Below are 11,277 nucleotides of genomic sequence, written 5' to 3' on the forward strand. Positions count from 1 at the left end.
GACCTGGTTATCTTCTAGCCCTGGGGGTCTTTATGGTAAGGCCTTTTAGCAACTGGATTGGGTTTTGTGAAACTATAGCAGTCTGAGATACAGTGGATAATGAGCCTGCTTGCTCCTGAGCACCAGAAAAGGAATTTCTTAAAAATAATTCATGTTTGTTGAAATAATGTCCCCTCACTACTTAGGACTGACTTCTGCACTTGATAGGTGTGATCTGCTGGATTGAGTTAATCAACATCTATTCTGTCATTGCTCTGATGATTGTGCTCTGATGCTTTCCTGAGAAAAGATACCCCAGGGCTTATCAAATGATCTCTTTCTTAAAGATTTATAATCCATTATCTTTGAGGTAGAACTGGAAAGAAATGCTAGAGATAATTCACAGGGTTATTTATTGTAAAACAAACAGCATTTAGGAATGTGTAACTGGTAGCAGGGGATACAGGAGGAGTTAAGAGCTAGGGCACAGTGTTTGGTCTTCTGGGTTCAAATCCTGCCTCTGCCACTTACTAAGTAGCTCAGTGACCAAGGGCAATTTGTTTGTCCTCAGTTTTCTTGCCTATAAAATGGATTTGGTGGTTCAATTTTAATATCTAATCTTGGGCTTGTTGTAGGGTATTTTCAAGATGGATGGAATACGTAGAATCTGGCATATTGTAAATACTCATTAAATGTATTTTGTTATTTTTTAAATCTATTTTGCTACTTTTATTATAATCTGTGTTACAGGAAGAGGGCAGAAATTAAAAATACAACTTTGTAATTATTTAGAATGGTCAACGTCTGTGCAGTTCCTAGGAATTAGAGAAATCTATACTTAGTATATGTTGCATAGACAGAGGATCCAATGTCCTATAAAACACACATAGAACTCGTGTGGAGTGAATGGCACTCATGTACGCTACTAGTGAGAATGGAAAATGGTACCACCTCTTTGGAAAACGGCTTGGCAATTTCTTCCAAAAATTAGTCATGCACCTATCATGTGTCCCAGCCATTCTACTTGACGTTTACCCAAGAGAAATATAAGCCACACCCTTGCAAATACTAGTAGGTGAACGTCCAAGGCAGACCATTGGACACACGCACTCTTTACTGTGAGCTTTATTTGTAATAACCCCAAACCACCCAAATGTCCATTCACATATGGGAGGATCAAAAAATCATGTTATGTCCATTCAGGGGACTAAGAATAAGCGTTAAAGACAAATAATATATCAGTATATGCAACAAGAAGGATCAGTCTCAAAATAATTATGCTGAGTAACAAAGCCAGGCCAAAAAATAAAAAAAGAGTGTATCCTATAAAGTTCCTTTCATACAAAATTCTGGAAAAATGCAAACTAATGGATAGTGACAGGGAACAGATGAGTGGTTACCAGCGGAGAGTAGAAGGCAAGAGCTGAGGGGGAGCTGATGAGCTGATTTACAAAGTGGCATTGGAACACTTTTGGGGCTAATGGCTGTGTTTATCATTGTGATTGTCCGGATGGTTTCACAGGTGTATCCAGATACTGAAACTTATTTGTGTACTATAAATATGGGCAGTTTATTATATATAAATTATGACTCAAGAAAATGTGTGCTTTTAAAAAGGCAGGCTTACTGTACAAAATACCAGTACATTTTGCTGTGCTGCTATGGCACAAGATTCATCAGCTAATCATAAACATTTATTCAATCGTTTATTAGCTATTTTGTTTTCTTTTGGAACATGTAGCAGTTTATTAGGATTTTGGGGGAACAATAGGGCTTCGAGAATTTGAATTAAACTTTCCTGCCTTTTGATCACGTCCTCTGTGGCAGATAAGGGATTTTGTAATTACTGTATTGACTTTATAATTAGTCATTACAGCATCTAACTAAAAGTTTTTGTAAACTTTCAATTTTGCTGGTTGGATATCTAAATGGCCCTCTACTTCTTTTAAAAAAAAATTTCTAGTTTTCTCACTCTTGCCGGGCACGGTGGCTCACGCCTGTAATCCTAGCACTTTGGGAGGCCTAGGTCGGTGGATCACCTGAGATCAGGAGTTCAAGACCAGCCTGGCCATCATGGTGAAACCCCATCTTAAAAAAAATAAAGTAAAATTTAAAAAATTAAAAAAAAAATAGTTTTCTCACTCTTTCCTCCCTACACCTTTCTTCTCAGAATAATATTCACTTCTTCGTTGTAAAAGGATTGCAAAGGAAGCCACCTTATTTGACATGACTAGATTTATATTTAATACTAAAATAATTGTAATTTTCTCAGTTAAAACTGAGAATTGTAAAACATACATACATACATACACACACATTTACACTTTGACATAAAGAATATGTGTGTCTTCAACAGATGTCTCTGAATGTGGTTTTGATGACTTCACCATCTTTTCATCCCAATTCACTCCTGTGCTGTGGAGAATACAGTTTTTAGTTTGTTTTTTTTTTTGTTTTTTTTTTTTTTTTTTTTTGAGATGGAGTTTTGCTCTGTGCAGTGGTGCGATTTTGGCTCACTGCAACCCCCGCCTCCCAGGTTCAAGTGGTTCTCTTGCTTCAGCCTCCTGAGTTGCTGGGAATATAGGCACCCGCCACCACACCTGTCTAATTTTTATATTTTTGGTAGAGGTGGGGTTTCACCATGTTAGGCTGGTCTTGAACTCCTGACCTCAGGTGATCCGCCCTCTTCAGCTTCCCGAAGTGCTGGGATTGCAGATGTGAGCCACCATGCCTGGCTTAGTTTGCGTTCTTTAAAGAGAAATATAAATTTAAAAGATACTTGAAAAGTCATCTGAAAACAGGTTCCTTTATACTTAAAAAAATTCTCGCTGGGCGTGGTGCCTCACGCCTGTAATCTAAGCACTTTGGGAGGCTGAGGTGTGTGGATCATGAGGTCAGGAGTTCAAGACCAGCCAGACCAACCTGGTGAAACCCCATCTCTACTAAAAACTACAAAAATTAGCCAGGCCTGGTGGCAGGCGCCTGTAATCCCAGCTACTTGGGAGGCTGAGGCAGGAGAATCTCTTGAACCTGGGTGGCAGAGGTTGCAGTGACCAGAGATTGCGCCACTGCACTCCAGCCTGGGCAACAGAGTGAAACTCCATCTCAAAAAAAAAAAAAAAAAAAAAAAATTGTCTTAATCCATTGACAGATGTCTGGCCCTCAACCTAATTTGGCAGTAATTTTTCTTTTTTCGCAACTCACAAAAAGCATTGTATTGAGTTTTCATAGGAACAGTAACTCTTTCTTTTTGTACTCATACTTCTTTGGCCTATAGTATATTTAAATATGCAATTGCATAATAAATACAACTGGTCTGAACAGGTTTGAGAACAAACACACTACACTAGCAGGTCTACCATGTATGTACAGCCCACCCACTGAAGAGTGACTTTTGATTTGGCAAACTGGTTAGGCAGAGCTTGATTATGAGATTGCCTACTGTATATGCATGCTGTAGGAAATCAAAACACAGCAACCAGAAATCATTTGTAAAGCCCGATCTTAAAGACAATACAATTTACTCTTAACATTTAGGTAGATTTTCTTTTAGTCTTTTATATGAATATGCATGTGTGTATGTATATAGTTTATATCATTTTGTATCCTGCTTATGAACAAAGCAGTGATGGATATATTGGAACATACAACCTGATGTTGATCTTTATTGCAGTAAATTCTTAGAAATGAAATTATCAATCAAAAGAGTGTCATCATATTTATAACCCTTGAATACTATGGCCATATTGACTGCCAAAAATACAGTGCCCTCTCTGAAGGGGAGTGTGTGGGATTCTCCATATTTCTTGTCAGCATGATGGGTGTTGAGACTCCTGCTAAGATGATAGAGAATATCTTGTTTGGATTTGGAGAATAACATTTTTTTGGGTATCTATTTCCTTGTCATTTGCATTTGTTCTTTTGTGAAATTTTTATTACTGTCCTTTAACCATTCCACCCCCCCACCCCCAACCATTTTGTATCAGGATATTTGTTTTATTTTCTTACTAAGCTTTTAAGCTCCAGATAGTGTCTCTTTGGTACATAGTAACCTTTTGTCATTTCCTACAAAAATATTTTCCAAGTTTATTGCTTGTCTTCTGACTTCACCTTTTCACATTTTCTTTTGTGAAATCTCTTTGTGATTTCTTCTTGCGGTGCTTTCACTTAGACCTTTCCCAATATGACTCTGATAGTTGGGTCATACAGATACCCACATCAACACTGTCTATGCTCTTGTGTCATGTTCATTTTATTTATCTGTCCTGTACAGCATGAGGATATAATTATTTTCGGCTTTATAATTATAAAAAATATTGGTATTACTGTCTGGCAAACAAGTTTCCATCTTTTCAACATTTTCTTTACTATTTTCAGTACATTTTCTTCTTCTTCTTTTTTCACGTTTTGAGAGACAGGGTCTTGCCTTGTCACTCAGGCAGGAATACAGTTGTGTGATTATGAATCACTGCAGCTTCAGTCTCCTCACCTCAAGTGATCCTTCTGCCTCAGCCTCCCAATGTGCTGGGATCACAAGATGTACTGCTGCACCTAGCCGATTTCTTCTGAAATTAGTATATCTAGATGGAATGTTACCTAGGCTTCTAGACGTGGTGTGAGTTTCTCCCAGCTTTTGTACTCAGTGAGTGATTTCACTGGAAACCTCATGTGGACTCAAAGAGCCTTTGCTGTGTAATCTGGATATTTGTCTTTTTGCTTCTTGACATCATTATATTCAACCTTTACTTTAATGAAAGTGTTTTTGCTATTGCTTTTTAAAAACCTAGTTTGAGTTGCCTCATTAGTCTCTTATTAGAAAGCACTTGATAAATAATAATTACTTTCTCAAATGAGCAGTGCAGAGATTACATGTTCCTGCCTGTGACTGGTGTGATCCTTGCCATCTGGCCCAGCTGTGATGGAGTGGAAGGTGGTGTCTGCCTGCCTGTCTTCATGCAGGATTTTCTAATAGCTCAGAAAAAGAGAGACAGCCTTGCAATGCTGCGTGTAAAACATCCCTGTTGGGGTTTGGAGTTGAATCCAAGGTTTCATGGACCTCGGATTGTTTGGACTCATCGTTAAAAATCATAGTGCATAGGCATTCTCAAGAGTGGGGTCAGCTGCTTTCTTTTTTGCCTGTCATCTTATGCATTTGGAGAAAATTGTACAGCAGCTGACACGTGTCCAAGCAGAAGGCAGAAGTTGGCTAGCCCAAGTCAGTTTTGCCACCTCTGTGTTATGGGTGAGACAGAGGGTCTGCCTGAAGAGAACCACAGTGACTTTGGCATGGGTTGCTCCTGGAAGTATTCCTTGGACTCCTTGGTGATCACTTTCTGTTTTTGGCATCTCAGTCTGGCCCAGTGATATTGATGTACATTCCTAATCTGACATGCCAAGGCACTCACCTGTCATGTTTATAAGGAGCTATTAGCAGGCAAGAAACACAACTGAACAGAAGCAGGGGGTGCACTGGCCATTCCCACTCCTTTTCTCCTGGCTCTCTGAGCTCCCTGTGTTGGTGGTCACCACCCTGATCAGAGATGCCATCTCACAAGGCCTCAGCCCCGATGCCACCCCGCACCTCTGACTGTCAAATCAGGTACCATGGCAGCGCCTGCCTGTTTGAAGTGTTTGCTACGCTGAATGCCTCTCTGTTGGAGTTTCTATTCTTTTTGTTTCTCTTGAACTTCTAAATCAAATGCATAGAGGAGAAGGATTTTAGTGCTGAAGATGTAAAAGAAGGAATTTATACCTTCTGATGTTTAGGAGAAACAAACTCTGTAGTATTTAAAGTATGAAACTGGAAGCAGAACTGTACTTTTCCAGTTGAGAAGTCCTTTCTGAAAAGAAAGAAGAATATTGAAGGAAGCTGAGCTATCCAGGTTATTCATCATTCAGGCAATTTTTTCTTTTCTTTTCTTTTTTTTTTTGGTAGAGATAGAGTCTCACTATGTTGCCTAGGTTGGTCTTGAACTCCTGGGCTGAGATGGTCCTCCCACCTCAGCTTCTCAAAGTATTAAGATTAGGTAAGAGCCACCTCGCCCAGGCTTAGGCAATTCTTGAGGTATGTGTTTGGTTTCTTCAATAACAGCCGGGTGGATCATAGCGGCCCAAGACCCTAGGAAATATTTTTAGTGTTACATTTAATTTGGAATTCAGTTTGAAAATTTTTACCTATTCTTTCATCCGTTTTTGTTTAGATATTCTGATGGAACTATGTTTAGCTTCACTATTTTCTGGTATGAGATTTGTAATGTTAATTTTTACTTAATTCTTTTCTTCTCACTCCACACTCTTCCATGTCAGAAGGTCTGCCTGGCAGAGGATACCCACACTTGTTACTGTGAGTTGACAACTGAAACTGTGGAACCCTGGGTATTGACAGAGGAGAACTCATTGCAAGCTTCTGGTCAGAGAGCTTAGATGTTGCCATTGTGAGCTGTTTGCGTGTTAGAGGGCTTCTGTGTGTGTTTTGGGGAGCTCATCATGAGACACAGATTTCCACTGAAGCCCTGGGTATCGGCCAGGTACTGCGTGTCATGACTAACACATTGATGAGGGCCTGTGTCTCTGTCCATCCCCTGGAGGAACGAATGACAGAGTCGATGGAGTTGAGTGAGTCAGACCTTTGACGGTTTCCTTCTTAAAAATGCTTTTTGTTACTAGAAGCATGGTTGATTCCTCAAACCTAGAGAATTTGCAGATGTGTAAGGGTTTTCTGAAGCTTTCCAGTTCATTTCTCCCAATGTGTTGGTTTTGAGTGCAATATTGTACTCGAGATGTTGAAAACCTTTTCTGGCTTTATGTGTACAGAACAAAGGTTTGGTTAGAAAGTGTGCATTGTCAAAATGGCTTTCATTCTTGAGTTGCTGTTAATGTTATAAGCTAAACTCACACCATAGAAACTAGTTTATGGGATGGAATAGTTGTACCTTTCATTTTGGCAGAATAACTTGGAAAGCAAATTAGTATTTCTGTCTGTGGCCTATACTATGCCCTGTTTTCTGTTCTCAGTTTGGATTAATTTATGTTGCTTGGATGCTGAAATGTTTGATTTTTTTTTAACTGAGCATAGCAATGAATCTAGGTTGTTATTTATTTATTTATTTTTTCTCAAAACAGTATATGTTGGCGACAGATCTTTCTTGGATTGGAGGTGAAAGGAGGGAGGCATGCTTTTTCTGAAAAATGTTATTTACTTTCCATGTTTAACTCTGATGACACAGCTCTGCTCTGTTAGAGAAGAGTGAGGCATTGGAGTAGCTGCTGGAGTGGGCGTGCTCGTTCTCATAGCTCACCTCCAGTTTTTCTCCATAGATGAGCTGGCCCACATGCTCTATGCTCCAGTGAGAATTATGTAAATGGCATTCTGCATTTTTATAATTCTACAGAACATATTTTTAAATCAAGAAAATTCTTGCCGTAAGAGTTTCTCCACTTGATTTTTCATTAACAACTGTAGTAGGTTGAATAGTATGTCCCACCTGCCCCCCTGCCAAAATTGTGTGACCTTATTTGGAAATAGTCTTTGCAGGTGTAACTAGTTAAGAATGGAGCTAAGATCACAGTGGATTCGGGTGGGCCCTGAATTTGATGACTGAAGTCCTTGTAAGAAGAGGAGAGGCCATGCAAACACATGGAGGAGAATGGCATGTGAAGATGGAGCCCCCCAGAAGCTGAAAGGAGAAAAGAAGTATTCTTCTAGAGTCTTGGAGAGTAGTGTGGTCCCACTGACACCTGGATTTCAGGCTTCTGACTTCTGTAGCTATGAGAGAACAAATTCCTGTTGTTTTAGAACACCAAGTTTGTGGCAATTTTTTTTTTTTTTTTAAGCTCTGGGGAACTAATGCCACAACCAGCCCCAGATGGCAGAAATTGAAGGTCAATCTCCCATTGACCTTAGCTTTAGGTACCACCAGTTTATCTAGGCTTGATTTTTATTTTTAGAGGTCTTGCTCTGTTGCCCAGGCTGGAATACAGTGGCCTGATTAGGGCTCACTGTAGCCTCAAATTCTTAGGCTCAAGCAGTCCTCCCGCCTCAGCTTCTCGAGTAGCTAGGACTACAGCTGGGTCCCACCACACCCAGGTATTTTTTTTTTTTTTTTGCGGGGCGGGGGGAGGGGGTAGAGACAGGGTCTTACTATGTTGCCGAGGCCAAATTCCTGGCCTCAGTTGACCCTTATCAAGATTTTAAACTGCAGTGTTTATAAGCAGTGCAGTAAAATTTTCCATGTGCAAAATGTTCCTATGTCTGATGTACCTTTCATTTTTAATTTGGTCAATATATAAGCATATTTACCAGAATCCTACACCGCTGGAAGAAGTTTCCATGGTCTTTAATCTGAACCTTTGGAAACGGCCTGCACCTACTGCTTTTGTTGTCAAAGTGAATTTTCTCTCTCTCTTTCTTTTTCTCTCTCCTTTTGTTTGTTTGTTTCTTTTTCTTTTTTCTCCGTTGCCCAAGCTGGAGTGCAGTGGTGTGAACACAGCTCAGTGTAGTCTCAATCTCCTGGACTCAAGCAAACCTCCTACCTCAGCCTCCCAAATAGCTGGCACTGTAGGAGTGTGCCACTGTGCCTGGCTAATTTTTTAAAATTTTTTGGTAGAGACAAGATCTTGCCATGTTGCCCAGGTTGGTCTCAAACTCCTGGGCTCAAGTGATCCTCCTACCTGAGCCTCCCAAAGTACTGAGATTATAGGTGTGAGCCACCACACTCGGCCCCAAAGTGAATTTTCAGAATCCTTTAACTTGCTCCTTATGGCACCTGAGGACTTAAGGAATCAACTCTGTCTCTGAAGTATTATATTTATTTGTTTACCTTTATCAGCACTCAAGGATTCAGGTTAAAGCATCAGCAAAGTTGAAAACCCTGCAAAGGGTGTACAATGATATTATGTGGCTGTGTCCTTTGGAAAGTTTACTGGGAAACACAGCATTTGGGTCACAGTATGCTAATTCACATTATTTCAGTGGGTAGAAAGTGAAGTCGATACACAGATACTAAGAGCAAGAAAAACGGCATCTTTCAGAGGAGAAATTGTTCTCTTGGTCAATAGAGATAAATTTACAGTATCTTGGTGACATTGATTCAGGCCCTCCAACTTTGTGCCCCCAGCTCTGTATTCTCAAATGTGTACTAGATAAGTTCAGGACCAGGTAAGTTCAGGTCCTCATGCTGTGAATCTCAATCACGCAGCAGTGATATATTGATATGAAGTGGTGGCAGAGGTACTTATATGGCTGAGAAGTGTTACTGAGCTCCAAAGTCTTGCACTTCCACATGATGTTATTTGGCTAGATTTCTTGGAGCAGGGTCCCTCTTATTTGCTGTGAAGAGCTCCCTGACCATGGTGAAATTGGCCCAATATAAATGGAACATCATTACACCAGAGTAGTTACTGGTAGCACTTGCATTAGCAGGTACTAAAAAAGAATGGGAAAATGTGGGAGACTTCTTCACACAGAATTTCTAGCTAATTCTACCAAAGATCCTCCCAACACAGATGGCCTCAGGACATAAAAACAGTTTGGATTATGGAGAATCACTCTGCTAGTTTAGATGTCATGTGTGCACATTTAGGAAAATCTTGCTGATATCCAGTAGAAAGAAACATGCTCTCCCATCCTTCCTAGGCAGTGCCATGCATGAGCCAGGCTTTTCTTGGTCTAAAGGACTAAGCACTGGGGTGTGGGGGCGGGGTAGGGGTGCAAAGGGACACATTACCAATTTGATTTAGTCTTCAGAGTAATCCTATGCTTTGTAGGCCTTGGCATTAATGTGAAAATGACTGTTAGTCTTGATTTGGAAACTGAGGATCAGAAAATTAAAATGACTCACTCTAGGTGATACAATGAGATAATTAGTGGAACCTTTTGAGGTACATAAGGAAAGAAATGGAAAAGGGTGCGAGTATGTGTAGATACATCTGTAAAAGTTGGGGATTTTGTGGGGGATGGTTTCTGCTTTTAGCCATGTCATTGCAAACTTGGCGGGACTCCTGGTCCGGACAGGTGGGGAATGCCTTGCACCCAGTCTTCATTCAGTCCAGTCTTTAGGGTGGAAACTGATGTGTGATCTGTCCTGTTATCTATTAAGCACTTGCCTGTTGATACTCATGAAGGGGACACAGAGACAGCCATGACTCTCCTCTCTGCCCTGAAACAACTTATTATAATTATTAAATGGATTAAATAATTTTTACCTGTATTTACTGAAAAATTTTATATATCCTGTTCATAATTTTTAAAATACAGACATAGTATTTTGTGATCTGTCTTACACATACATTCACTGAGTTAAGTTGCCTTGTTCTTGTTTAATACATCCATTGATTTTGTTTTGTTTTGTGCCTGAGTCAGTGATAAAAGAGCTAAAAGCTTCCTTGGTCCTGCACTGTATCCTCAATACTCCAACTTTGTCTTAATAAAGTAAGATGGAGTTTGGGTTTCTCTTGGGCCAGTTCTGTATCTGTAATAACACTCTAAACTGTCGACATGGTATCCATCACTGCCCAGACCAATTGCCTAAAGGCCATCGATATTGCCCATCATCTCTGTCTGTGTGCCCTGCACAGCTAGCCCTGAGTGCCAGCTTGTCTTTCTTACTGCAGCTGACAGGGCTAATCAGGGTGATCAATGTGGCCTCCGATCCTCACAGTGTAGTCACTAAGTGGATTTACTTTGCTTAATATCCATATGGAGTAACGGAATGGGCAGTGGGGATTTTAACTGAGCCCCTTGCCGATTAACCTGTGCGGGAAAGGAAAAGAATGAAACATTACTGTATCCATAAAAACCAAAGCTCTTTAGGACAGTGTATGCTAAACCAAGTGGGTGTTTATTAAATAGTATAGCACTTTAGAATTATTTTTCAGATGATTATCCATGGCTAAGCATGAAGGGAGCTGTTGGTTGTCACATGCAGGAAATAATTTGTTCTATTTTTGTTGAAAATCTCATAAGTAGAAGAAAAAGGTAGTATCTCTTACATAGCTCGCCCAGTGATCTAGTGATGGTTCCATCTGCCAAAACCAACTTACATTTGTGAGCATACTTTTGCAGTATTGCTGAGATAATGATTCTAAGTTCATTCTGTGGTTCTTATATGAAATCCTAGAACCTTTATAGAATGAAAATGCATCGTACCTAAATTAAAATTTAAATTGGAGCTAATCTATGTCAACACCAACTGAGATCACCATTTGGTATTGACAGTATTCTCTGGAATTATTGCTAACATTTATTTAACCTAAAACTTAAAACATACATTTCCTTTTTTTTTTTTTTTTTTTTTTTTT

This window comes from Cebus imitator, unplaced genomic scaffold (assembly GCF_001604975.1).
Source record: "Cebus imitator isolate Cc_AM_T3 unplaced genomic scaffold, Cebus_imitator-1.0 Scaffold350, whole genome shotgun sequence".
Lineage (NCBI taxonomy): Eukaryota > Metazoa > Chordata > Mammalia > Primates > Cebidae > Cebus > Cebus imitator.